The sequence below is a fragment of the Heterodontus francisci genome, chromosome 36, assembly GCF_036365525.1.
Source record: "Heterodontus francisci isolate sHetFra1 chromosome 36, sHetFra1.hap1, whole genome shotgun sequence".
NCBI classification, from domain to species: domain Eukaryota; kingdom Metazoa; phylum Chordata; class Chondrichthyes; order Heterodontiformes; family Heterodontidae; genus Heterodontus; species Heterodontus francisci.
In genome coordinates, this window is record NC_090406.1 from 28,064,966 (window position 1) to 28,092,856 (window position 27,891).

Genomic DNA, 27,891 nt, shown 5'->3' on the forward strand with positions numbered 1-27,891 from the left:
AGTTGGGCACAAGGTCTCACACCAATTTCTGAATTCAACTTCAGCAGTGCAGCCTTGCAGTTGGGCGGGCTTATCTGCAGGAAAATGAACAGAATGTGCCTCCACTGTACAGCAGCCCCATACTTGGACTTGCTCTGGGCGCAAACACTTCAATGCACCCTCTGAGGAAACGCTGGAAATCCACAAGCAGTGCAAAGAGATTCACAGTTTTGGATCACCATCCATATTTTTCTCTTTTTTACTATGAATTGAGTAGTTATCAGAGGAAATCAACTGCCTAATATCAAACTTATTGATATTCATATTTTCCTAGACTTAAAATCAATGCAATGGAAGTAGATGATAGTATGTAGTAGAAAAGTGGTTAGCACCGCAGCCTCACAGCTCCAGCGACCCGGGTTCAATTCTGGGTACTGCCAGTGTGGAGTTTGCAAGTTCTCCCTGTGTCTGCGTGGGTTTCCTCCGGGTGCTCCGGTTTCCTCCCACAAGCCAAAGACTTGCAGGTTGGTAGGTAAATTGGCCATTAGCAATTGCCCCTAGTATAGGTAGGTTGTAGGGAAATGTAGGGACAGGTGGGGATGTGGTAGGAATATGGAATTAGTGTAGGATTAGTATAAATGGGTGGTTGATGGTCGGCACAGACTCGGTGGGCCGAAGGGCCTGTTTCAGTGCTGTATCTCTAAACTAAAAAAAACTAAAAAAAAAAAATCAAATGTTATCCTTCAGCAGAATATTTTTTACTGGAATACTTTTGGGAAATTGTGGAAACCAAAAATGAAATTTTTTTTGAATCATTGTTTAGCTTTTCTGATCGGGGTTTTTTTCCATGACTTGTTTGATTTTTCTGCACAAGGGAAATTTGCATGCATCAAAGGATGCACCCAAGTTTGGGGGCTGAGAGTTGCTAGAACAGGCTTCAGGGGACCTGCCACAACAGTTAGGAGGAGGGCGGTGGAGGGGGGGCAAGATGGCAGTCACTGAGCTGCCTATAGGTTAGAAAACATTTTTTCAAGAAAAAAATATTCTCGCGCGCTCTGAGAGAGCTTGTGCAAACCTCTCTGTTATTAAACTTCCATTGCCTCCTCCACCAAAACCTGAATGTTGGATACCAGAGCATAACAGGCGGCCTCTCTATATAGGGTTCAAATTGGGCATGTGGTGGGTATCAACATAAGGCCATGTTTCCATCATCCTCATATGATTTACATGCACCCATCACAGTGAGCGGGATCATTTTATGCTGCTAGGTCTGCCCTTCTGCAGAAGCGGGTACAGGAACATGACTGAGCACATCCCCAAGTGCATATCTGGCTCAGTCACCCAGCAGAATTTGTGCCATTGCATTCATATGAAATTAAACACATCTCCAGGTTGAGTCCCACAATTGGATTTTCCTTTCCCCCAAGTAAGACAGGTTGTGTCACAAATGATGTCAATGTGCACCGAAAATATTTAAGCGCCCCAAACCTTGGGAAATGGGCCAGAATCAGGGGTGTAAACAAGAGGAAGGTGCAAGTTCCACCTGCAAAAGGATGAATCTCACAGAATTATGGGCTGGTTTAGTTTCTGTGTAAAGCCGACTCATCTTTGTACCAACGCTGTAAGTCTAAATCTTGTGTGGAGACCCAAAATGTCTCCAAAGTGAATTGGATTGTAATTTCCTCCTCCAGTGAGCCTCACTCCACTTTGTGCTAATGTCAGGCAGGATACTGATGCTGGGATCAGGCTGCATTCACACTACTGCAATACCAGTGTAAAGTGAATCACTTTGCATGAATATTATAGTTGTAATATAAATGTGCCCTTACATAAATTTGTATTCATATTGACTCATTTAAATTACAATTAACTAGCCTTCAAGGGACCCAATGCAGTAAGTCACTTTTGTTCTGTCTGGATGATCTTCCCTTATAGCAATGAGGGTAAGAAGATCTAAGAAAAACATCATCTTGATTTTTCCACATTATTACTGGAAACTGTCAATACAACTTATATTGTCCTGTCCCTTTTACAAATTCTACTTTGTCTTCACTATATTTTTGTCGAGGATGATCTTTTGAGGTATTTTTATTTTCTGAACTTTTTATTTATTCTCAAGTTCCTTGCACCAAATGTTTGTCACCTTATTTCAGCTTGGAGGATTGAGATGATTTGAACTATGGCTAGATCAATGACTACCATCTATCAGATTCTCAATCAATGTGTATGTGGAAAAAAGGAAAAATTTTTTACTTTTGGTGGATTATTTATTGGACTCTTTCTTATTGTTCCCACCATTTACTAAAATAAATTAGGTATCTTTAACTGATCTTTTCAGGATGTAGAGAATGTCAATTATAGTCTGTTATGCCAAAGGCACCAATGTATTAGGAACATAGGAGCAGGAGTAGGCCATTCAGCCCATCGAGCCTACTCCGCCATTCAATACGATCATGGCTGATCATCCACTTCAATGCCTTTTTCCCACACTATTCTCATATCCCCTTATGTTATTTGTATTTAGAAATCTGTCAATCTCTGCTTTAAACATACTCAATGACTGAGCTTCCACAGCCCTCTGGGGTAGAAAATTCCAAAGATTCACAACCCTCTGAGTAAAGAAATTTCTCCTCATCTCTGTCCTAAGTGGCTTCCCCCTTATTTTGAAATTGTGTCCCCTGGTTCTCAACTCCCCAACCAGGGGAAACATCTTACCTCATCTACCATCTCTATCCCTTTAAGTATTTTGTAGGTTGCAATGAGGTCACCTCTCATTTTTTGAAACTCTAGAAAATACAGGCCCAGTTTCCCCAATCTCTCTGCATAGGACAGTCCCGCCATCCCGGGAACAAGTCTGGTGAACCATTGTTGCACTCCCTCTATGATAATAATATCCTTCCTAAGGGAAGGAGACCAAAACTGCACACAGTACTCTGGGTGTGGTCTAACCAAGGTTCTATACAATTGAAGCAAGACTTCATTACTTCTGTACTCAAATCCTCTTACGATAAAGGCTAACATATTATTAGCCTTCTTAATTGCTTGCTGCACCTGCATGTTAGCTTTCAGTGACTTATTGACAAGGACACCCAGGTCCCTTTGTACATCTACACTTTCTAATCTCTTACCATTTAAGAAATACTCTGCACATCTGTTCCTCCTAGCAAAGTGGATAACCTCACATTTTTCCACATTATATTCCATCTGCCACATTCTTGCCCACTCACTAAGTCTGTCCAAATCCCCTTGAAGCTGCTTTGCATCTTCCTCAAAACACACATTCCCACTTAGTTTTGTGTCATCTGCGAACTTGGAAATTCTACATTTGGTCCCCACATCCAAATCATTGATATATATTGTGAATAGCTGGGGCCCAATCACTGATCCCTGCAGTACCCCACTAGTCACAGCCTGCCAACGTGGGAATAACCCGATTATTCCTACTCTCTGTTTTCTGCCTGTTAACCAATCCTTAATCCATGCCAGTATATTACATCCTATCCCATGTGCTTTAATTTTGATAACCAGCCTCCTGTGGGGGACTTTATCAAAGACCTTTTGAAACTCCAAGCATATCATGTCCACCGACCCCTGTATCAATTCTGTTAGTAACATCCTCAAAAAACTCCAACAGGTTCGTCAAACATGATTTCCCATTCATAAATCTATGCTGACTATGCCCAATCAGATTATTATTATCCAAGTGTCCATTTATCACATCCTGTAGAAGAGATTCTAGCATTTTCCCAACGACTGAGGTAAGGCTAACAGGTCTGTAATTCCCTGTTTTCTCTCTCCCTCCCTTCTTAAATAGTGGGGTGACATTTGAAACCTTCCAATTTGCAGGAACCACTCCAGAATTTATAAACTTTTGGAAGATGATCATCAATGCATCCACTATCTTCATAGTTACCTCTTTCAACACTCTGGGATGTAGAATATCAGGTCCTGGGGATTTCTCAATGTTCAGCACCATTAATTTCTCAAATACAATCTTCTTACTACTTCCAATTTCCTTCAATTCCTCATTCCCCCTAATCCCTTGGATCTCTTATTCTAAGAGATTTCTTGTATCGTCTTCAGTGAAGACAGACACAAAGTAATCATTTAGCTTCTCTGCCATTTCTCTATTCCCCATTATAAATTCTCTTGACTCTGTTCCTATTGTTCTTATCAAATGAATGGCTTGTTGCATTTATATCTGTTGAGTGAGGAACCATTGATATCATCATGTGTAACTGTGCCCCAGACAGCTTTTGGACAAACTGTTAATTTCTAGCAATCACACATCATTCATTGGGACAAGCATCGTATAAAATTGAAAATTTAACAGAAATGTAGTTCCAGACGATAAGGTTCTGCATAGAGATTATTAGCAGAAATGAAAGTGCACACAATTAGAGGGAATTGGTTGGGAGGTAGGAAACAGAGAAAGGGAACATTGTTTGATTGGCGGATGTGATAAGTGGTGTTACACAGGGATCTGGACTGGGACCACGGCAATGACTTGGATTTTTTTTTATTCATTCATGGTATGTGGGCATCGCTGGCGAGGCCAGCATTTATTGCCCATCCCTAATTGCCCTTGAGAAGGTGGTGGTGAGCTGCCTTCTTGAACCGCTGCAGTCCTTGGGGTGTAAGTGCAGGTAGGAAGGGAGTTCCAGGATTTTGACCCAGCGACAGTGAAGGAACAGCGATATAGTTCCAAGTCAGGATGGTGTGTGACTTGGAGGGGAACTTGCAGGTGGTGGTGTTCCCATGCATCTGCTGCCCTTGTTCTTCTAGGTGGTAGAGTTTGTAGGTTTGGAAGGTGTTGTCAAAGGAGACGTGATGAGGTGCTGCAGTGCATCTTGTAGATGGTACACACTGCTGCCACTGTGCATCAGTGGTGAAGGGAGTGAATGTTGAAGGTGGTGGTGGGGTGCCAATCAAGTGGGCTGCTTTATCCTGGATGGTGTCGCATTTCTTGAGTGTTGTTGGTGCTGCACCCATCCAGGCAAGTGGAGAGTATTCCATCACATTCCTGACTTGTGCCTTGTAGATGGTGGATAGGCATTGGGAAGTCAAGAAGTGCAGCATTCCCAGCCTCTGACCAGCTCTTGTAGCCACAGTATTTATGTGACTGGTCCAGTTCAGTTTCTGGTCAATGGTAACCCCCAGGAGGTTCATAGTAGGGGATTCAGAAATGGTAATACCATTGAAAATCAAGGGGAGATGGTTAGATTCTCTCTTGTTTGAGACAGTCATTGCCTGGCACTTGTGTGGTGCGAATGTTACTTGCCACATCAGCTCAAGCCTGGATATTGTCCAGGTCTTGCTGCATTTCTACACAGACTGCTTCAGTATCTGAGGAGTTGCAAATGGTACTGAACATTGTGCAATCATCAGCAAACATTCCCACTTCTGACCTAATAATGAAGGGAAGGTCATTGATGAAGCAGCGGAAGATGTTTGGGCCTAAGACACTATCCTGAGGAACTTCTGCAGAGATGTCCTGGGGCTGAGATGATTGACCTCCAACAGCCACAACCATCTTTCTTTGTGCTAGGTATTACTCCAATGAATAGAGAGTTGTGCTAGATGAAGGAATAGAGAGATATATATCCACATTTGCTGATGACACTGTTAGGAGGCACAGTTTATTTTCTTTGGCCTCCTTATCTCGAGAGACAATGGATAAGCGCCTGGAGGTGGTCAGTGGTTTGTGAAGCAGCGCCTGGAGTGGCTATAAAGGCCAATTCTAGAGTGACAAGCTCTTCCACAGGTGCTGCAGAGAAATTTGTTTGTCGGGGCTGTTACACAGTTGGCTCTCCCCTTGCGCCTCTGTCTTTTTTCCTGCCAACTGCTAAGTCTCTTCGACTCGCCACACTTTAGCCCCGTCTTTATGGCTGCCCGCCAGCTCTGGCAAACGCTAGCAACTGACTCCCACAACTTGTGATCAATGTCACAGGATTTCATGTCACGTTTGCAGACGTCTTTAAAGCGGAGACATGGATGGCCGGTGGGTCTGATACCAGTGGCGAGCTCGCTGTACAATGTGTCTTTGGGGATCCTGCCATCTTCCATGCGGCTCACATGGCCAAGCCATCTCAAGCGTCGCTGACTCAGTAGTGTGTATAAGTTGGGGATGTTGGCCGCCTCGAGGACTTCTGTGTTGGAGATACGGTCCTACCACCTGATGCCAAGTATTCTCCGGAGGCAGCGAAGATGGAATGAATTGAGACGTCGCTCTTGGCTGACATACGTTGTCCAGGAGGCACAGTAAGTTGTGTAAATTAGAGTGGGAAGTTACAAAGGGACACAGACTGAGTGAGTGGACTGAGCTCAATATGGAGAAGTGTCAACTCATCCACTTTGGATCTGAGAAACATGAATTAGATTATGCTCTTAATGGTAAGGGACTAGGAGCTGTGGAGGAGCAGAGGGATATAGGTGTCTATGCATACGAATCACTAAAAGTTAGTATTCAGGCACAGGTAAAGTAATCAAAAAGATTAATGGAATGTTGGCCTTTATCTTACTGGACTTGGAATTCAAGGGTCAGGAAGTAATGCTTCAGTTCAGCTGCAGATATGTCATGGTGACTGGGGGGTCAAAGGCCAGACAGTTGAGAAATTGAAAGTGCTATTGTAAGTGACTAGAAGGAGAATTCTTTCCAGGGCAATACAGAAGGAACTAGAGTTGGGAGGGGGAAGGACGATGTGAGTGGAGAGGGATACAAGGAAATGATCAAAGATAGGCTTATCTTTGATTGACACAATGGGAGTGGAGAGGTCACATGAAATGATAAGTTCAAGGGGCTGGCCATGAATATGGGTTGGGGAGTTTATATGGAGGGACAGTTTAAGGAAGGATAAGAAGGCCGTGAACTCAGAAGGGAGAGGGCATGATGAGTTGAATTGGAAGTTGAAGCATTGTAGATGAGGAGTCACTCAGTGCAGAGGTTGGAAGAGAAAAGCAGTGAAAAAATCTTAGTGAGAAACTTGGCATGGTAATTGGTTGGGCGGTAGAGAACAAGGATTTTAAAGGAAAGGCAAAAGGGATGGAACAAGGTGAGATGCTCAAAGGAGAAGAAGGTACCAAAGAAATAGTGGAAACAAATTGTGCTGCTGGGCCTGATGGCATTCACCGTAAAGCACTAAAAGAAGTTGTGGGTATATTGTGTGAGCTATTGGCTCATATATTTAATAACTTGATAGGTCTGAGATTTTTCTAATGAGTGAAGTAAGGGTCATGGGGCACGAGTCATTGCAGCAGCTTATTCGGGAGCAGAGAGTGCGAGCGAGTGATCAGCTGGGAAGGTCAGTTTCAAAGTAAACTTAATTTCCTTTTGTTTTTGGCGGAGACCAGGGTGCTGCTGGGTAAGTGAAACCCTATATATTTTGGCCGTTTAAAATAACTTGCCTTTCATTGCAGCAGCTTATTCGGGAGCAGAGAGTGCGAGCGAGTGATCTGCTGGGAAGGTCAGTTTCAAAGTAAACTTAATTTCCTTTTGTTTTCGGCGGAGACCAGGGGGCTGCTGGGTAAGTAAAACCCTATATATTTGGGCCGTTTAAAATAACTTGCCTTTCATTGCAGCAGCTTATTCAGGAGCAGAGAGTGCGAGCGAGTGATCAGCTGGGAAGGTCAGTTTCAAAGTAAACTTAATTTCCTTTTGTTTTTGGCAGGGACCAGGGGGCTGCTGGGTAAGTAAAACCCTATATATTTGGGCTGTTTCTGAACCCGAGACACTACACGGGTAGTGTCTCCCACCTGCCCTCCTCCTCTAACCAAAAAAAAAGGACTCGGTGGTGTGTAGATAAGGTAAGGCATTTTCTATTTCTCTTTTTTTTTTATCGTGTGATTGGTAAAAACTTTTCATTCCTTTTTCATTTAACTAAGTTAAGTTTAAGATTAAAAATGGCAGGAGATCTCAGACCCGTGTCATGCTCCTCTTGCTCAATGTGGGAGCTCAGGGACACGGCTGATGTCCCTGACTCCTTCACGTGCAGGAAGTGTGTCCAGCTGCAGCTCTTGTTAGACTGCATGACGGCTCTGGAGCTGCGGATGGACTCACTTTGGAGCATGCGCGATGCTGAGGAGGTCGTGGATAGCACGTTTAGCGAATTGGTCACACCGCAGATTAGGATTTCTGAGGGAGAAAGGGAATGGGTGACCAAAAGGCAGAGAAAGAGCAGGAAGGCAGCGCGGGAGTCCCCTGCGGTCATCTCCCTCCAAAACAAGTATACCATTTTGGATACTGTTGAGGGAGATGGCTCACCAGGGGAAGGCAGCAGTAGCCAGGTTCATGGTACCGTGGCTGGCTCTGCTGTTCGGAAGGGCGGGAAAAAGAGTGGAAAGGCTATAGTCATCGGGGATTCGATTGTAAGGGGAGTAGATAGGCGGTTCTGTGGTCGAAAACAAGACTCCCGAATGGTATGTTGCCTCCCAGGTGCACGGGTCAGGGATGTCTCAGATCGGCTGCAGAACATTCTGAAGGGGGAGGGTGAACAGCCAGTTGTCATTGTGCACATAGGCACCAATGATATAGGTAAAAAACGGGATGAGGTCCTACAAGCAGAATTTAGGGAGTTAGGAGCCAAGTTAAAAAGTAGGACCTCAGAGGTAGTAATCTCAGGATTGCTACCAGTGCCACGTGATAGTCAGAGTAGAAATGAAAGAATAGTCAGGATGAATGCGTGGCTTGAGAGATGGTGCAGGAAGGAGGGGTTCAGATTTTTGGGACATTGGGACCGGTTCTGGGGGAGGTGGGACTATTACAAATTGGACGGTCTACACCTGGGCCGGACTGGAACCAATGTCCTTGGGAGTGCTTTTGCTAACGCTGTTGGGGAGGGTTTAAACTAATGTGGCAGGGGGATGGGAACCAAATGAGGAGGTCAGTGGACAGTAAGGAGGTAGTAACGAAAGCCTGTAAGGAACTAGATAATGAAGTCAGCGTGACTAAGGGGAAGAGTAGGCAGGGAGCAGATGAATGAACGCAAAGGGAGTGGTGGTCTGAGGTGCATTTGTTTTAATGCAAGAAGTGTAGTAGGTAAGGCAGATGAACTTAGGGCTTGGATTAGTACCTGGGAGTATGATGTTATTGCTATTACTGAGACTTGGTTGAGGTAAGGGCATGATTGGCAACTAAATATCCCAGGATATCGATGCTTCAGGCGGGATAGAGAGGGAGGTAAAAGGGGTGGAGGAGTTGCATTACTGGTCAAAAAGGATATCACAGCTGTGCTGAAGGAGGGCACTATGGAGGACTCGAGCAGTGAGGCAATATGGACAGAACTCAGAAATAGGAAGGGTGTGGTAACAATGTTGGGGCTGTACTACAGGCCTCCCAACAGCGAGCGTGAGATAGAGGTACAAATATGTAAACAGATTATGGAAAGATGTAGGAGCAACAGGGTGGTGGTGATAGGAGATTTTAATTTTCCCAACATTGACTGGGATTCACTTAGTGTTAGAGGTCTAGATGGAGCAGAATTTGTCAGGAGCATCCAGGAGGGTTTTCTAGAGCAGTATGTAAATAGTCCAACTCGGGAAGGGGCCATACTGGACCTGGTGTTGGGGAATGAGCCTGGCCAGGTGGGTGAAGTTTCAGTAGGGGACTACTTTGGGAATAGTGATCACAATTCCATAAGCTTTAAAATACTCATGGACAAAGACGAGAGTGGTCCTAAAGGAAGAGTGCTAAATTGGGGGAAGGCCAACTATACCAAAATTCGGCAGGAGCTGGGGAATGTAGATTGGGAGCAGCTGTTTGAAGGTAAATCCACATTTGATATGTGGGAGGCTTTTAAAGAGAGATTGATTAGCGTGCAGGAGAGACATGTTCCTGTGAAAATGAGGGATAGAAATGGCAAGATTAGGGAACCATGGATGACAGGTGAAATTGTGAGACGAGCAAAGAGGAAAAAGGAAGCATACATAAGGTCTAGGAGGCTGAAGAAAGACGAAGCTTTGAAAGAATATCGGGAATGTAGGGCCAATCTGAAACGAGGAATTAAGAGGGCTAAAAGGGGTCATGAAATATCTTTAGCAAACAGGGTTAAGGAAAATCCCAAAGCCTTTTATTCATATATAAGGAGCAAGAGGGTAACTAGAGAAAGGATTGGCCCACTCAAGGACAAAGGAGGAAAGTTATGCATGGAGTCAGAGAAAATGGGTGAGATTCTAAACGAGTACTTTGCATCGGTATTCACCGAGGAGAGGGACATGACGGATGTTGAGGTTAGGAACAGATGTTTGATTACTCTAGGTCAAGTCGGCATAAGGAGGGAGGAAGTGTTGGGTATTCTAAAAGGCATTAAGGTGGACAAGTCCCCAGGTCCGGATGGGATCTATCCCAGGTTACTGTGGGAAGCAAGAGAGGAAATAGCTGGGGCCTTAACACGGGTGAGGTCCCGGAGGACTGGAGAATTGCTAATGTTGTCCCCTTGTTTAAGAAGGGTAGCAGGGATAATCCAGGTAATTATAGACTGGTGAGCCTGACGTCAGTGGTAGGGAAGCTGCTGGAGAAGTTACTGAGGGATAGGATCTATTCCCATTTGGAAGAAAATGGGCTTATCAGTGATCGGCAACATGGTTTTGTGCAGGGAAGGTCATATCTTACCAACTTAATAGAATTCTTTGAGGAAGTGACAAAGTTGATTGATGAGGGAAGGGCTGTAGATGTCATATACATGGACTTCAGTAATGCGTTTGATAAGGTTCCCCATGGTAGGCTGATGGAGAAAGTGAAGGCGCATGGGGTCCAAGGTGTACTAGCTAGATGGATAAAGAACTGGCTGGGCAACAGGAGACAGAGAGTAGCAGTGGAAGGGAGTTTCTTAAAATGGAGACGTGTGACCAGTGGTGTTCCACAGGGATCCGTGCTGGGACCACTGTTGTTTGTGATATACATAAATGATTTAGAGGAAAGTATAGGTGGTCTGATTAGCAAGTTTGCAGACGACACTTTGATTGGTGGAGTAGCAGATAGTGAAGGGGACTGTCAGAGAATACAGCAGAATATAGACAGATTGGAGAGTTGGGCAGAGAAATGGCAGATGGAGTTCAATCAGGGCAAATGCGAGGTGATGCATTTTGGAAGATCCAATTCAAGAGTGAATTATACAGTAAATGGAAAAGTCCTGGGGAAAATTGATGTACAGAGAGATTTGGGTGTTCAGGTCCATTGTTCCCTGAAGGTGGCAACGCAGGTCAATAGAGTGGTCAAGAAGGAATACGGCATGCTTTCCTTCATCGGACGGGGTATTGAGTACAAGAGTTGGCAGGTCATGTTACAGTTGTATAGGACTTTGGTTCGACCACATTTGGAATACTGCGTGCAGTTCTGGTCGCCACATTACCAAAAGGATGTAGATGTTTTGGAGAGGGTGCAGAGGAGGTTCACCAGGATGTTGCCTGGTATGGAGGGCACTAGCTATGAAGAAAGGTTGAGTAGATTAGAATTATTTTCATTAGAAAGACGGAGGTTGAGGGGGGACCTTATTGAGGTGTACAAAATCATGAAAGGTTTAGAAAGGTTGGATAGCAAGAAGCTTTTTCCCAGAGTGGGGGATTCAATTACTCGGGGTCACGAGTTCAAAGTGAAAGGGGACAAGTTTAGGGGGGATATGCGTGGAAAGTTCTTTACGCAGAGGATGGTGGGTGCCTGGAACGCGTTGCCAGTGGAGGTGGTAGACGCGGGCACGATAGCGTCTTTTAAGATGTATCTGGACAGATACATGAATGGGCAGGAAGTAAAGAGATACAGACCCTTAGAAAATAGGCGTCATGTTTAGACAGAGGCTCTGGATTGGCGCAGGCTTGGAGGGCCGAAGGGCCTGTTCCTGTGCTGTCATTTTCTTTGCTCTTTTTTTGTTCTTTGAGTGTTTAAAAATAGGAGCCCACATTTAAAAAACAGTGTTCAGTTCCCATTGCACAGCAAGGGTTATCAGTGCCCTTGAGAAGGTTCAGAGGAGAGTGCTACTTTTATAGCTTTCCTACATTACAGCAGTGACTATACTTCAAAAGTACCTCATTGGCTCTCATCCTGGGCCATGAAAGGTGCTATTTAAATTCAAGTCTTTATAATAAGGTCAGGTATTTGGAACTTTTCTCATTGGAGAAGTGTGCACTTCAAGGCAATATGATTGAAGTTTTCAAAATAATGAAAGGAATAGATTCTGTACAGATAGATAGGTTATTTCAGCTAGATAGAGATAGAGAAAGGAAAGCATTTGAATAAAATACAAAAACATAGATTAAACACTAGCAAATATTTATTTTCATTGAGAATCATCAGCCTCGGAGCAGATTACCAAAATGTGTGATAAATATGGATTCATTGCAACCCTTCAAAAGGGAGCTAGATGGGTTCCAAAGAGTCAAGTACATCTTTTATTGTATGTGGGTGAAAAGGGGTTATTGAGATAATTTACTGCACTCATAGAAACATGCTAGATGAAAAAAAGACCAAGTTACATCAAGTTTGCCTTCTACCATCCTAGTAATTGCAAATTACAACAATAATGATGCTGTTGTCTAATCATGGCAATTACTCTCCATTAATTAGTCTGCAACAGAACCAGACATGGAGTGAAGAAACTTCCCAGTGGTGGGAAGCTTTGAGAACTATAGGTCAAAGTTCTCTTTCCTCCTAAGTATGTTACACTTATCACATGTCATGTCTCAAGCTACTCAACTAGTGTATCCCAAAATATTTTTTCTCAAAGAAATCTATCTAATTTGCATTGAAGCAATCATCACTGTTTGCTTCCACCATCTGCCTCGGGAGCTTGTTCCATAGATTGGCCACTTGCTCACCGAAATGTTTCTACAGATTAGTTTAGAATTAATCCCCTTCCAAACACAGGCCATGTCCTCTGGTTGTTCTGTTCTGCACAAGGTGAAACAGGTTGTCATGGCCTACAATATCTAATCCCTTCAGAATCCTAAAAACAGCAATCATATCACCTGTTTTCCAGTAAGAACATGCCCAATCTTTGTTATCATACATCATAATCCAATCCCTCCATCCCTCAATCATTCTAGTTGCCGTCTTCTGTATCCTTTCAATAGCTTCCTTGATTGCCTTCAGCGTCAGAGGAAAATTTAATGAGTCTTTTTTCCTAAATAGGCCTAAAATATTTTCCTTGAATTTTTATGTCTCTTACAGGAGAATATGAGACTTGGAGAGTGTGTTAATGGTTTTTGTAGGCTTCACCATATCTAGGCCTGATGTACCAGTGAGTTTTTTTCCAGTCTTTCATCATTGCATGTCTATGTATGTGCATTTTACTTTTCTTCTATGTTTACTTGCAGTGATTATGGCCACAAAATTCAACTCTGTAGCTCCAGTAATTTCAGCACAATGGGTGCTGCTTTAGTACCAAAACAGTGTCCAGGCTGCTCATGGTCACTTCCAGCACAGCACAGTGCTCAGCAGACACTATCTTGATGTAACGCTGATTTGACGTCAGCGCTGCAATTTTCAACCTCAATTCGAGAGTTAAGGACCTCTTAAATATACACAGCTGAACATGCATTCAGCAACAGGAAGGACTCTCTTCACCAGTGCTATTAAAAGAGATCATCAAGTTGCAGGTTAGTTGCTTATTATGTTCTCCTGGTTCTGTTTGAGTTTGTGGAAGTGTTGAGTGTTTTGAAGAGTTGGTTACATTTGGTGAAGTCTGCAAGGAGTGGTGCTGCACATGGAGAAGGCCTTTGTTCTGACAGCAAGGGCTCTGGGCACACCAGTTGCTCCCAGTCATTGGTGCTACAGTATCAGTCCCCTTTGGTCTGCAGCATGAGACGAAGATGGAACAAAGGCAGCAAATAAGAAGACAAGCTGCTCACAGATGGAGGAGGACGAGAGGGAGAAGGACTCTCAACAGGAGATCATATCTCCCTAGGGGCTCCCAAGAACATTTTTCTTATAACCCCTTAAGCCAGGAGCAGTGTATGCAACTTCTGCGTTTCATGAATGAAGTGTTCACGGAAATCTGCCACTTCTTGGAACCAGACCTGCAGCCTCAGAGCCATGCGAGGCTGGCGCTGCCATTGGCTGTGAAGATGACCTGGCCTTTAAGTTCTTTGCGTTAGGATCCTTCCACGACATATCTAAAACTCACAGTCTGCCATCCACTGCTGCACCAAAGAAGTGACTGCGGCTCTTTAAGCCAGGAGCGGGCAGCACATTGTGTTCTCTCTGAGCAGAGACAAGCAGGCAGTGCGTGCACGTGGCTTTATCAGGATAGCGGGTTTCCTCATGGGGCAGAGTGCTATCAACTGTATACACGTGATTATGCGGGCGCTGCATCTTAATGCTGAGATGTACCAATCCAGAAAGCTTACCACTCACTGAATGTGTAGTTGGTGTATTTGGTGAATGCCCACTATCCTGCAAGCAGTCATGATGCGTTCATTCTGTGCCAGTCCACTGTTCCATCAATCCTTCAGCCACCATGTCAAACCAGAGGGCGGCTGCTGGGCAACAAGGGTTATCCGCTCTACAGCAGGTTCATGATTTCCCTCCATAACCCAACCACACGTGGTGAGCGTGTATTCAATGAGAGCTCTGCTGCCATGAGAAACATCATTGAGCTGAAGCAACAGTTCTACTGCTGCAACCATTTTGGAAGAGCCATCTAGTACTCGCAGAGCGGGTGTTCTGATTCAGCATGGTCTGCTGTATCCTCCACAACCTGGCCAACATGAGGGCGCAGACATTATCACCAGGGACTCAGGGAACAGCTCAGGAGGAAGAGGAAGGGATGAGGCAGACAGCACATCCACGATCCAGCCGTGCTGTCCCTGTGCACCTTGTTCGATTCTGGTTCCCATGAATAAATGTCCAGATCCCCATTGAAGAACAGTTCCAAACCTTACCATCCCTTTGTCAGGGGCCATCACAGCATCCTCTTGGCCACAATCCTGAAATAAAAGCCGACACAAAACAACCATTCCATACAAAGTTTATCCAACAAAACATTCAATATTCCAAACAAAACTCCACTAATCACCCTTGTGCATTCCCTTAGTGCTTGTTTTGCAAGTGCCTTTGCTCGGCCTGGTGCTCCACCCCAGAGGCTGCAGCATGGCTGGTGGAAGGTTGCTGACTTTCAGTGGAGAGACTGCCGATGGCCTTGCGGGATGCCCTCGAGCAGCTTTGGGCCTAGTTGGCCCGACTTTGGACTGCACCACCTCAGCATTGGCAGCAGCAGTCTGGGCTGTCTAGCTGACAGGCAACAGCAAGGGCAATGACGGAGTGGCAGTGGTGGGAGGACGAATGCTGTCATCCTGACAGAGTACAGCAGATTCGTGCTCCACCAACCCACTGCTACTTCTCCCCATCCCCCACCCCCCACCACCCTGGCGGTGCCTCAGCAATCCTAGCAATGTGTTTGCGGATAGACTGCTGGACTGGTATGAGTCCCTGAAAGCCCCTTGGAGCACTGGCATCTGCCGCCATGCTGGCAGCAGTTTGAGTTTGTGTGACAGCAAGCTGAGATTTCATGACCTTTTCTGTGTTTTGAAATCATAAAGCTCTACAGAACTGAAGGAAAGGATGGGCTCCAAGCTCTGCGCGTAGTCTTGTGTCAAGTTGGAGTTGAATTGCTCCATGCTACTTGAAAGTGACAGCAGGCTTTCCGCCAGGTCTGCCAGTGCACCAAGCATATCCATGTGCTTGCCCATCAGTTTTATTCTGTACGCCACTCCATCAAAGTCCTCATCTGAGTCCCTTGCAGTAGATCTCGTGTGTGACCTCGCCCTCCAGGGAGCTGGCACCTGCGCTATCCTTTCCTCCTGCCCTATGTGCCTGGTGACTCACCACGTGAAGATCGCATTTCCATGTTACACTCTAAAGTTTAGGCAGTGCCTGTATCTGAGTTTGAGGCTGCAAGTGTCAGACTGAGTGACAGTGTTTCTTATTCATCACTCTTATGTTCCTCTAGGACTTGAGCCTCTCACACCACTGCCTGGCCAGGAAGCAGCTCTTGGGTATCTGAAAGCATCAAGGTAAAAGGGTAGTGTTGGAGTGGGGGAAGGGGGGAAGCACGAGGTTCATGGTCACAACACCAACAACTTGTGAATCATAACAGATTGCAGAATGAGGGTGAAGTGGGATGTGAGAAGGTGAATTAGGTGGAAATATACCATCAGCCTTGATTGTTTCAGCCCTGCTGCTAGCCACGGCCTCAGTCGTGGTCTTACCATGACTGCCAGCAATGTCTCCATGCAAGTGAGGGCATGCAGCTAAGCCTGGCCCTGCTGGTTATGTGCTTCTGCCTCCAATTAGGAGACAACTTGTCCTACAAGAGAGAGAGAAGTGTGTCAGTGAGTGTTGTGCAATGTGTTTAGGTGATGTGCTTTCCACAGTTCAATAGCTGACAGAGTGTGCAAGCTGTGAGATGTGAGTGTATGGCTCGCAGTAGTGCTAAATGTGCTAAGGGTGAGGTGAGGTTATGAATGTGAGGTATGAGTGGTGGTTGATAGAGATTGTTGGTAGGTGAGTGAAGAGTGTGTGGTGAATGGAGCTGTGTGTGAGGCTGTTGGTTCATTTGGTGGGATATGGAATTTTGAAGATGCATTCACTGACCTTAACCACTCATGTGAGGTCATTGAACTTCTTTCAGCACTGCATCCAACTGTTCTGGGCTACACTGCTGGCATTGATTTCAATAGCTACCTGCTCTCACTGCCTTCTCAGTATCTGTCTGGAAGGCATCCTGGCTCCCTGAGGAAAAAGGACCTCTCTTCTCCTGGGCACCTCCTGCACCAAGGCCTCCATTGCTGAATTGGAGAACCTTGGGGTACGGTCTCTGGCCTGTTGCGCCATTCTTCAAGGTTCTTCCTGTGCATTTTCTCCTCTTTCACCACTTTCAGCTCTGCTGCACCCAGAAAGCACCTCCCCTTTAAGAGGTACAGGCTGGCTTTAAGTAGTGTAGGCTATAATTGGTTCTAGCCTCATGTAAACTTGGGCCCGTGGCTGAGGCGTGCAGCCATTGAACAGTACGTTCAGCGCTGGGCTGCGCACCCCTAGCATTATAATTAGCAGGCTGCATGAAGTTTGCGTGCTGTCTGCATTACTTTGAACAGACATGGGTGAATCACACATTGCAATCCTTGCATCTGTTTGCAGGGGCAATTGCATTTTTAGCACTTTGTTTCTTAATGAATATTAGAACATCAAAACATTTCTTAGAACTAATTTTCTTCAATATTTTATTATGAAATGCGACCATTTTGTTACAAGTGAAAGGTTTCTGTTAAAACACAGTAACTACTTGTGCTGCACCTGCATTTCGCATGCTATGTTAAATCAACCGCATTTGAATTAGGCAGGGAAGCCTCTTGTTACTTCCTGTGTTTTGGTTTCCTGCAGATTGCTAAAGACCCGGTTGTTTGTCTGATATCTCATCATTCACTACCAAATGCATTTGAGTTTTTTTTTGCACACAATCTAATAATTTTGAGCAATTCTGCCTTCATTTAATTCTACTATAGAGTGAACTAGAAACTTTGTTGAACTTAATGGGAGTTACAGTTTTAAGTACTGTTTATCTAGTCACCAAATTATATCTTAGTACATTTTGGATATATTATAACGCATTATTAGCCCTCAATTTAATTCAAGGAAATGAGTACTGGAATGTCAATACATCAGAGGGGAGCTGGCAAAATGGATCCAGAACTGGCTCGTTCATCGAAGACAGAGGGTAGCAGTGGAAGGGTGCTTTTCTGAATGGAGGGAAGTGACTAGTGGTGTTCCGCAGGGATCAGTGCTGGGACCTTTGCTGTTTGTAGTATATATTAATGATTTGGAGGAAAATGTAGCTGGTCTGATTAGTAAGTTTGCGGACGACACAAAGGTTGGTGGAGTTGCGGACAGTGATGAGGATTGTCAGAGGATACAGCAGGATATAGATCGGTTGGAGACTTGGGCGGAGAAATGGCAGATGGAGTTTAATCCGGACAAATGTGAGGTAATGCATTTTGGAAGGTCTAATGCAGGTGGGAAGTATACAGTAAATGGCAGAACCCTTAGGAGTATTGACAGGCAGAGAGATCTGGGCGTACAGGTCCACAGGTCACTGAAAGTGGCAACGCAGATGGATAAGGTAGTCAAGAAGGCATACGGCATGCTTGCCTTCATCGGTCAGGGCATAGAGTATAAAAATAGATAAGTCATGCTGCAGCTGTGCAGAACTTTCGTTAGGCCACACTTAGAATATTGCATGCAATTCTGGTCGCCACACTGCCAGAAGGACGTGGAGGCTTTGGAGAGGATACAGAAGAGGTTTACCAGGATGTTGCCTGGTCTGGAGGGCATTAGCTATGAGGAGAGGTTGGATAAACTTGGATTGTTTTCACTGGAACGACGGAGGTGGAGGGGCGACATGATAGATGTTTACAAAGTTATAAGCGGCATGGACGCAGTGGATAGTCAGAAGCTTTTTCCCAGGGTGGAAGAGTCAGTTACTAGGGGACATAGGTTTAAGGTGAGAGGGGCAAAGTTTAGAGGGGATGTGCGAGGCAAGTTCTTTACACAGAGGGTGGTGAGTGCCTGGAACTTGATGCCAGGGGAGGTGGTGGAATCAGGTACCATAGAGACGTTTAAGAGGCATCTTGACAAATACATGAATAGGATGGGAATAGAGGGATACAGACCCCGGAAGTGCAGAAGGTTTTAGTTTAGGCAGGCATCAAGATCGGTGCAGGCTTGGAGGGCCGAATGGCCTGTTCCTGTGCTGTACTGTTCTTTGTTCTTTATAAATCTGTTCCATTCATAATGAGACAAAATGCAAAAAAAACACAAAGGAATACATTATAGTCAATGGATTTCTTTGGCAGAATCACTGTTGTTAACTTATATGCCCCCAATTAATCAGACATAATTCATGAAAAATGGTTTTCAATAAGTTTGGAGAACAACTCCAACTTTTATGAATTGAATCTTGGATTCTAATCTTGTGCTCGATCAAGTTCCAGATTGTTTTGAAGAGAGAACAGTGGAGACACTGATTGTGAAATTCCTGAGGCTGAAGTGGGCAGAAAGGTTGATTTTCTCTTTCGAGGAGCCCACTTAGACCTTTAAATTTTGGTGGGGGGCATGGATCAATTTTACGCTCACCCCTTATATCAAGTGGGTGTGTCAGGGGAGTTTCCAGATTTCCCAAGGGAATTCCACTCATTGTGCCCTTAGAAGTCATGAATGGAACTCCCATCAGTTCGCAGGTGGTTTGAGTCCCTTTGAGATTTTCAGAAAGGCTCCAAACCTTTGGTAGATTAAAGTAATCGATCCCAGAGAGGATCAATTACCTTGGCTGGAAGTTAAATGGCTCCTCTTGAAGTTGAACTTCAAAAAGTTATGTTTTCTGTATGGATCAGAGTGAATGCTCCTGACATGCTCTTGCGGAGACTGGGATGGGGGAGGGGGAATGGGGTGGCAGGCAGAATTATGTTCTGCCACATATTCCAGCCTCCCCATGAGCGAATCTGGCTTTCCACCATCTCCAACCCCAGGAATTGTGCAGCCATAGTCAGCACTCTGTAATTAATTTCTTTTTACTTTCTATAAATGGCTGTAATACTGAAAGCAAAATTGGCATGGTTACAAATTATTTTATTACACTTTCAATTAATTGTTCCATGACATTATGGAACAAATTAAATTGTATCCACAATTTTCTGTGTGCTGAGTAGCCAGTCAGAAACATGCAAGAAAATCATTTCCAAAGACCTTTTGCAAAGCTCCTAATGGGCACTTCACAGAAGCATCAACGAAGGCTGAAAGTATGTCACCTGTCTGTCTTTTTTGCCACAAGTAGTGTATGACATGTGAGGTCCAAGAAAAGGGAAGAAAATGGCTTCGAAAAAAGCAGCTCTCGCCCTAACAAACCCGTGACAGGATATTTTCAAATTTTGAACATCAAACATACATTCACAACAACAAACCCCTGCATTTTTCCTTATACGCCATCCCTAGCTGCAAGTCAGGTGAATTTATATTCAAATTATCTTATGTTTTACATCAATGACAATCCAAAACTAATTGACATTGATGTGGTATAACTTGGCAATGGGACAACTTTTTAAATTTCATACTTGGTATCTAGAAACAAAAAGACCTGTCCAGAAAAAGCTGGGTAACCAATTAGAACTTGGCTTCAATCATGGAATTATGGAGTGCTCTTTCCTATTTGAAGGAACAAGCTATTTCAAGATTGCACGTGAATGTTTTTGTAAAGGTTAAATACAGATAAAGGGCTGGATTTTGTTCTCCCCCAGGCACGGGTTCTGTGATGGGGTGGCGGGGGGAGCCTGAAGATGCCTCCAAGAGAGGGCCGCCGCGCCCCCTGACGCCGATATCACCGGCGGCGAGGCCTCGTGGCGGCCCCTCCCTGCCACTCGGCAACGGGACTGCAATTTAAATGTTTAAATAAATTAAAATAAGTGAATTAATTAAACTCACGTCGCCTCCTGATAACCCCCTGCAATCGTCAGCCCAGCGGCCGACACTCCCTTGCCTTCGGATCCCCATCCCCATCCAGGGAAACGAGGTGGAATACTTGTGGGGAGGGGGGAGGTAAGTTTATCAGTGCGGGGGGGCGGGTGAACGGGGTCAAATTAACATCATTGATGTCGGGGATGGTGGGAACGGTTGAAGTTGAAAGTTTGAGTAGTTTGGGGGGGGATAGGTCATATGGTAAAGGTAGGTGTTTTTGGGGGGAAAGGGCAAATAATTAATTTAATTGTTATTGGAGGGGTGGGAGAGGGGCAAAAAAGATGTATTTATTTATTTTAATTCCATTTCCCTTTAAATATTTAAATTTCCCTGGAGGGCTGATAGTCCTTTAAAAATGGCGCCTGTGCCTGCACACAGGCAGCTGACTCCATTGTTGGGGACGGACAGCCCACCCCGGCTTTTCAAGTGAGCCGCCACACGGAAAATTGCGGCGGCTGCACGACACGCGATTTTCACCCGCTGCAGAACAGGCACATAAAATTCAGTCCAAAGTGTGCTTGAATCACTATAAATCTTACTATGCTGCAGTGACTCTGCTCCAGCGACTACGCATGCAGCAGGCGCCCAGTTAGTATTATGATAGAACATATCTTATTGCAATCATAATTTTGTTATATCTGTCAATAGTTTGAGAGACAAAAATTATACATCAGCCTTTGTTGAAATTCAAATGCATTTAGATTCAAGCAAAAGGCAAAGGGGTGATTTTCAACTGCCCACCCATTTGTTTCTCAAATTGGCAGAATGCACTATCAAGCAATTATATCAGACATTGATCAGGCCAACCAGAGGTCCTTAAAGGGACCGTTGCAGGCCTCATATTAACGCCTCGGAAACTTTCAGTTTTTATGTAATGGACTCAGGAAGAGCGGAAAGCATACTGCTGGCCCATTTGAGGCCTTCTTCAGGATCGCCTTTTCCCCGCTCACCCAATCTGATTTGCCAGCAGTCACTCCACATGCGTAGCGGCCAGTTACCTGCCCTCCCAGAACTGATGAGCTGCTGTGGGGCACCCATTTGGCGGAGCAGACTTCATGCCCATTTTGGGCACTACTTGAAAATTTCTCCCGGTGACTATGATGTCTGTCATGGGGAGGGTGATAGAATCAATCATTAAGGAGGCTATAGCTGGGCATTTAGAAAAACTCAAGGTAATCGGGAATAGTCAGCATGGTTTTGTGAAAGGGAAATCATGTTTAACCAATTTATTGGAGTTCTTTGAAGGAATAGCATGCGCTGTGGATAAAGCGGAGCCCATTGACGTACTGTACTTGGATTTCCAGAAGGCATTTGACAAGGTGTCACTTAAAAGGTTATTGTGCAAAGTTGGAGTCATGGTGTAGGTGATAACATATTAGCATGGATAGAAGATTGGCTGGCTGGCAGAAAACAGAGAGTATGCATAAATGGGTGCTGTTCTGATTGGCAGGATGTGATGTGGAGTGCCACAGGGCTGTGCTGGGGCCTCAAATTTTTACAATTTGTATCAATAACTTAGATGAGGGGAGCGATGGCATGGTAGCTATATTTGCAGATAACACAAAGATAGGTCGGAAAGTATGTTATAAAAAGGACATAAGGAGCTTGCAGACTGATGTAGATAGGTTGCATGAGTGGGTAAAAATTTGGCAAATGGAATATAATGTGGGAAAATGTGAAGTGGTTCACTTTGGCAGGAAGAATAAAAAAGCAGAGTATTACTTAAACAGAGAACAACTGCAGAATTCCGAGGTGCAGAGGGTGTTCTAGTGCATGAGTCACAAAAAGTTAGTATGCAGGTACAGCAAGTCATAAAGAAGGCTGATGGAGTGCTATCCTTTATTATGAGAGGAATTGAAAATAAAAGTAAGGATGTTATGCTTCAGTTATACAGGGCATTGGTGAGACCACATCTCCAATACCGTGTGCAGTTTTGGTTTCCTTATTAAAGGAAGGATGTAAATGCATTGGAGGCAGTTCAGAGGAGGTTTACTAGATTGATATAAAAGTAAAATACTGCGGATGCTGGAAATCTGAAATAAAAACAAGAAATGCTGGAACCACTCAGCAGGTCTGGCAGCATCTGTGGAAAGAGAAGCAGAATTAACGTTTTAATTCTGCTTCTCTTTCCACAGATGCTGCCAGACCTGCTGAGTGGTTCCAGCATTTCTTGTTTCTATTTACTAGATTGATACCTGGAATGAGTGGGTTGTCTTATGAGGAAAGGTTGGACAGACTGGGTTTATTTTCACTGGAGCTTAGAAGAGTGAGGGGAGACTTGATTGAAGTATATAAGATCCTGAACGGTCTTGATAAGGTGAATGTGGAAAGGATGTTTCCTCTTGTGGGTGAGTCCAGAACTAGGGGGCACTGTTTTAAAATTAGGGTCTCCCTTTTAGGGTAGAGATGAGGAGAAATTGTTTCTTTCACAGGGTTTTGTGACTTTGGAACTCTTTGCCTCAGAAGGTGGTAGAGGCGGGGTTATTGAATATTTTTAAGGCGGAGGTAGATAGATTCTTGTTAGGCAAGGGAATCAAAGGTTATTAGGGGTAGATGGGAGTGTGGAATTCAAGACACAAACAGATCAGCCATGATCTTACTGAAGGGCGAGCAGGCTCGAGGGGCCGAATGGTCTACTGCTACTCCTAAACCATATGTTCGTATGTTTGAGTACTGTGTCTACACAGGATAAGACTATTGCAAAACTAAACCAGAGTTTTGTTTTATTCTTTCATGGGATGTGGGCATCGCTGGCGATGCCAACATTTGTTGCCCCTCCCTAATGGCCCTTGGCAACAGAGTGGCTTGCGAGGCCATTTCAGAGGGCTGTTAAGAGTCAACCACATTGCTGTGGGGGTGAAGTCACATGTAGGCCAGACCAGGCAAGGACAGTAGATTTCTTTCTCTAAAAGGACATTAGTGAACCTGATGGGTTTTTACAACAACTGATGATAGTATCATGGCGCCATTACTGAGACTAGCTTTCAGTTCCAGATTTTTATTAATTAATTGAATTTAAATTCCACCAGGTGCTGTGGTGGAATTTGAACTCATGTCTCTAGGGCATTAGCCTGGGGCTTTGGATTACTAGTTTAGTGACACTACCATTACATCACCATCATTCCCGCACCCCCCCCCCCCCCCCGCCACCCCAACTATCTCCCACACAGTTTCACAATTCTACAATGAATTTCATAACACTAATATTGGCTCATAGCAAAACTGATATATTTTGGTACTACTCCATTTGTAGCAAATACATTGAGTCTGATAGTCAGCACACCTTGGTGAAAAAGCAATCGTTATTTGCTCCTACTAAGTGAATTCAGCGCCGTTAAAATTGTGTGCACTTGATGCACAATAGAACATCCTATGATACACAATGAATGAACAAACAATAAATTACCCATCTCTGAAAATAATTTTATAGCAAGTGAGAAGGTGTGCAGTTGTCCTTTTGCTGCTTGCCTTATTGTAAATCAGTCTATAAAAACATTCTGAACGTTCTGATGAAAGATCATCAACCTGAAACATCGGGCAGAATTTTATTCTGCCCATTGGAGTTGGGCACAGAGACATGGGGAGAGTCCAACCAAATGGCAGGGGGCGCTGTTCCTGATGTTGCCCAGGTCCCCTGCCATTTTGACCAGTACAGGGAAGGCCAAGTGAGGCCCTTAAATGACCAATTTATGGCCATTTAAGGGCCTCCTCCCACCTCTATCTCAATTTTGTGGAAGGCAGAGGGGCCCGCCGCCCTGGGGAGATGCTGCCAGGTAAAGTCTGGCGGCCTCCGAAAGGAGTTGGGGCAGTCCTTCCTTTGGGGGAACTCCATGGTCCCCAGAGGGCCCCCCCAGCGGCGATTGCCACCACCCCCACCCCCCCCCCGGGCCCACGACGGCGCTCCCCCCAACCCTCACCCCACCCCATCGCCAGGGCCTGCCTGAATGGCCCCACCAACCCCAACCCCACTCACCTTGCCCGGGGTCCTCGGACATCTACATACTGCAGGGCTACTGCAGTACCAGCAGTCGCTACTGTTCCCAGTGGTGCTGCTGGTACTGCAGAGCTGCCAGCCTTCCGATTGGCTGGCAGCTCTGGAGACGAGGGCTCATCCCTTAAAGGGGCAGCGTCTCCAATAGTGGACAATTTATTGGCTGCCCACCGTTAAATGGCTGCAGGGTTCCGACGGAGGGCTGAGGCGGGATCTTCTCACCCCCGTCTGCTGCGGGGGCCCCAGTCGCCAGAATAAAATGCAGCCCATTAATTCTGTTTCTCGCTCAGACTTGCTGAGTTTTTTCAGCATTTTCTGTCTTTATTTCAGATTTCAGCATCCACTGTATTTTGCTGTTGTATGAAAACATTCTGAGCTTGGCTTCATCTAGTTCAAAAAATGTTTTAAAGTCACAGTACCATAGTTAAATGCAATAATACAATAGTAAAAAGTTCCTTTAGTCACAGCCAAATAAGGTATATTCAATAATAAAAAAATAGAAAGTGCTGGAAATACTCAGCAGGTCTGGCAGTATCAGTGGAGAGAAAAACAGACTTAATGTTTCGAGTCAGATATAACTTTTCTTCAGAACTGAAGGAAGGTAGAAATGTGATGGGTTTTATACCTTTGAAAGGGGGGAGGGGCAGGAAATACAAGAGGGAAGGTTTGTGATAGGGTAGAGGCCAGGAGAGATTAAATGACAAAGATATCATGGAACAAAAGGCAAAGGGAGTGGTAATGGTTGTATAAAAGACAAAGCATTTGTCCAGAAAGGAAAAACATGAAAAACAAGTTTAAGACTGGCACATGGTAAAAAATAACAAATAATCAAAATGGGGGTCATGGTCTGAAATTGTTGAACTCAATGTTGAGTCCAGAAGGCTGTAAAGTGCCTAATTGGAAGATGAGGTGCTGTTCTTCGAGCTGTACTGAGCTTCACTGGAACACTGTAGGAGACTGAGGACAGAAATGTGGGCAGGAGAGCGAGGTGGTGAATTAAAATGGCAAGCAGCCAGAAGCTTGGGGTCATGCTTGCGGACTGAGCAGAGGTGTTCTGCAAAGTGGTCACCCAATCTGCGTTTAGTCTTCCCAATGTAGTGGAGACCGCACTGTGAGCAGCGAATACAGTATACTAAATTGAAGGAAGTACAAGTAAATTGCTGCTTCACCTGGTAGGAGTGTTTGAGGCCTTGGATGATGAGGAGAGAGGAGGTAAAAGAGGAGGTATTACACCTCCTGCGATTGCATGGGAAGGTGCCGTGGGAAAGGGACAAGGCGTCGGGGATGATTGAGGAGTGGACCAGGGTGTTGCGGAGGGAACATGCTCTTCATAATGCTGACAGGGGAGGGGAAGATGTGTTTTGCTGGTGGCATCATGCTGGAGGTGGTGGAAATAATGGAGGATGATCGATTGGATGTGGAGGCTGGTGGGGAGGCATAGGGGTTCAGGGAGGAGATTGTAGCGTAGTGGACACCCTGAACTATAGCACATGACTGTGGGAAACCTAAATGGTTATCAGTTAATTCTGGGAGAGCAACTGCATGAGAAAGCTGGAGAACAAGAAACTCTGACGTTCATCAGACATCTAGAAAATTGCTGATAACATTGGCACTGTCTTTAGTCAGTCTGGAAGTTGACGTTTCAGATATTTTGTTTGGTGCTTGGTTCAACAACCAGCAGAAATGGCTCTTGGAAAAACACAAAGCTGAGGATTTACAGTTTCAGCTGTGTTTTAACATGCTTTGGAATGTTAAGAGGTGAGAACAGGAATATTTCATTTCATCAGAACATGTGAAAGTTCAGCATCCATAGTTTCTGACGGTATGTCCATTAAAATTGATTGTCACATTGAAAAGAATTCTCATGACACAATTAATCCTTCTTAACTGCCCATTAAACCCAGAAAGGAGCTTTGTCTCTGTGAGATTTAAGATATAGAAAAGGCATTCTTTGTCTCTTCCTGAGTGAGTGCAGGCAGTTGCCCTGCTTCAGTTCAGCCAAGCACAGTTCAGGCCCAAAGTAGAAGCAGTGCCTTGTATCCTTTTTCACAGCAAGCAGATAGAAGTGTACAAAGAGAGTCAGGCCAGGTCAGACAACCATACCAGGCGCAGAGCAGGCCGAAACAGACAAGTTCAATTGAGCTGTCAATTCAAGCCAGAAAGGCAAGTGTAAAAAATTTAACAGTTGTAGATTCTGTTCCGACACATTTACACTGGTGGGCCCTTTGTAATTTTAACCTTTACCTCCAATTGTTGCATTTTATATATCATTTTGCTATGTATTCTCAGCTTTAAGAATGGAAAAGGAAAGATGATTACATAGGTAAAGGAATATATAAATAAAATAAAGCCACTCATACAGTTTTCATAGAATAATGGGCAAGAGTTGTGAATTCAATCCCTAATGCACCAGGAAAAAGCACAGAATATCATTTAATAAAAGTTTAATTTGACTTATTCAGTTGCTGTGGCCCTGATGTTATATGTCACAGGGCATAAAAACTCTCACTGTTGTTAAACAGCAAATTTTCTGACATACTGTGACTAATGTCAAAGGCAATCTACTTGGGATTAACTAAACACCTGCTGCAGTATCAATGCTGTATCTTATCAGAATGTGTTAACGTAGATGTGCATTCAATCTTGTATAATTATGATGTCTGTGTCTAACTTTGTCTTTGATAATTTTGGAAAAAGGAAATTCATTTTCAGTTGTTCTATCGTCTCATATTAATTGGTTTGGAGTATAACTCTGGTCTGGCGAGAAATCACAATGTCAAATTAATTTCCCAGTCCCTTGTAAAAGGGTGAGACCTGGCCAATTTTAAATCCTGCCAGCCCATTTCCCACCCATTCCAGCAATAGTTGGGGGGGGGGGGGTGAATAAGAACATAAGAACATAAGAAATAGGAGCAGGAGTAGGCCATTCGGCCCCTCAAGCCTGCCCCACCATTCAATAAGATCATGGCTGATCTGCCCCAGACCTCAACTCCTCTTTCGTGCCAGCTCCTCATAGCCTTCAACTCCCCGATATTTCAAAAATCTATCTACCTCCTCTTTAAATACTTTCAGTGATCTAGCCTCCACAACTCTCTGGGGTAGAGAATTCCAGGCATTCACTACCCTCTGAGAGAAGAAATTCCTTCGTATCTCAGTTTTAAATGAGTGTCCCCTGATTCTGTAACTATTCTGTCCCCTAGTTCGAGATTCCCCCACCAGTGGAAACATCTTCCCTCTCAAGCTCTCTCAGAATCTTGTACGTTTCAATAAGATCACCTCTTATTCTTCTAAACTCTAATAAATAAAGGCCTAATCTGTTTATCAGTTCTTGATAAGTCAACCCCTTCATCCCAGGAATCAGCCTAGTGAATCTCTTTTGAACGGCGTCCAATGCCAGTATATCCTTTCTTAAATACGGGGACTAAATCTGTAC

The 27,891-nt window shown here is 44.5% G+C and overlaps 1 protein-coding gene across 3 annotated transcripts in view; it reads right to left on the minus strand.

The window, feature by feature from the left end:
- The window catches only part of zap70 (zeta chain of T cell receptor associated protein kinase 70), a 143,345-nt gene that overhangs the window by 87,226 nt on the left and 28,228 nt on the right, over positions 1–27,891 (minus strand). Inside the window, exon 2 of one of the 3 annotated variants that reach the window (XM_068016398.1) lies at positions 18,631–18,737. The exons of the other annotated variants lie outside the window; for them this stretch is intronic. The gene's annotated coding sequence lies outside the window, so the exon portion shown is untranslated. The remainder of the gene's footprint in view (positions 1–18,630; positions 18,738–27,891) is intronic. 3 annotated transcript variants of the gene reach the window in all.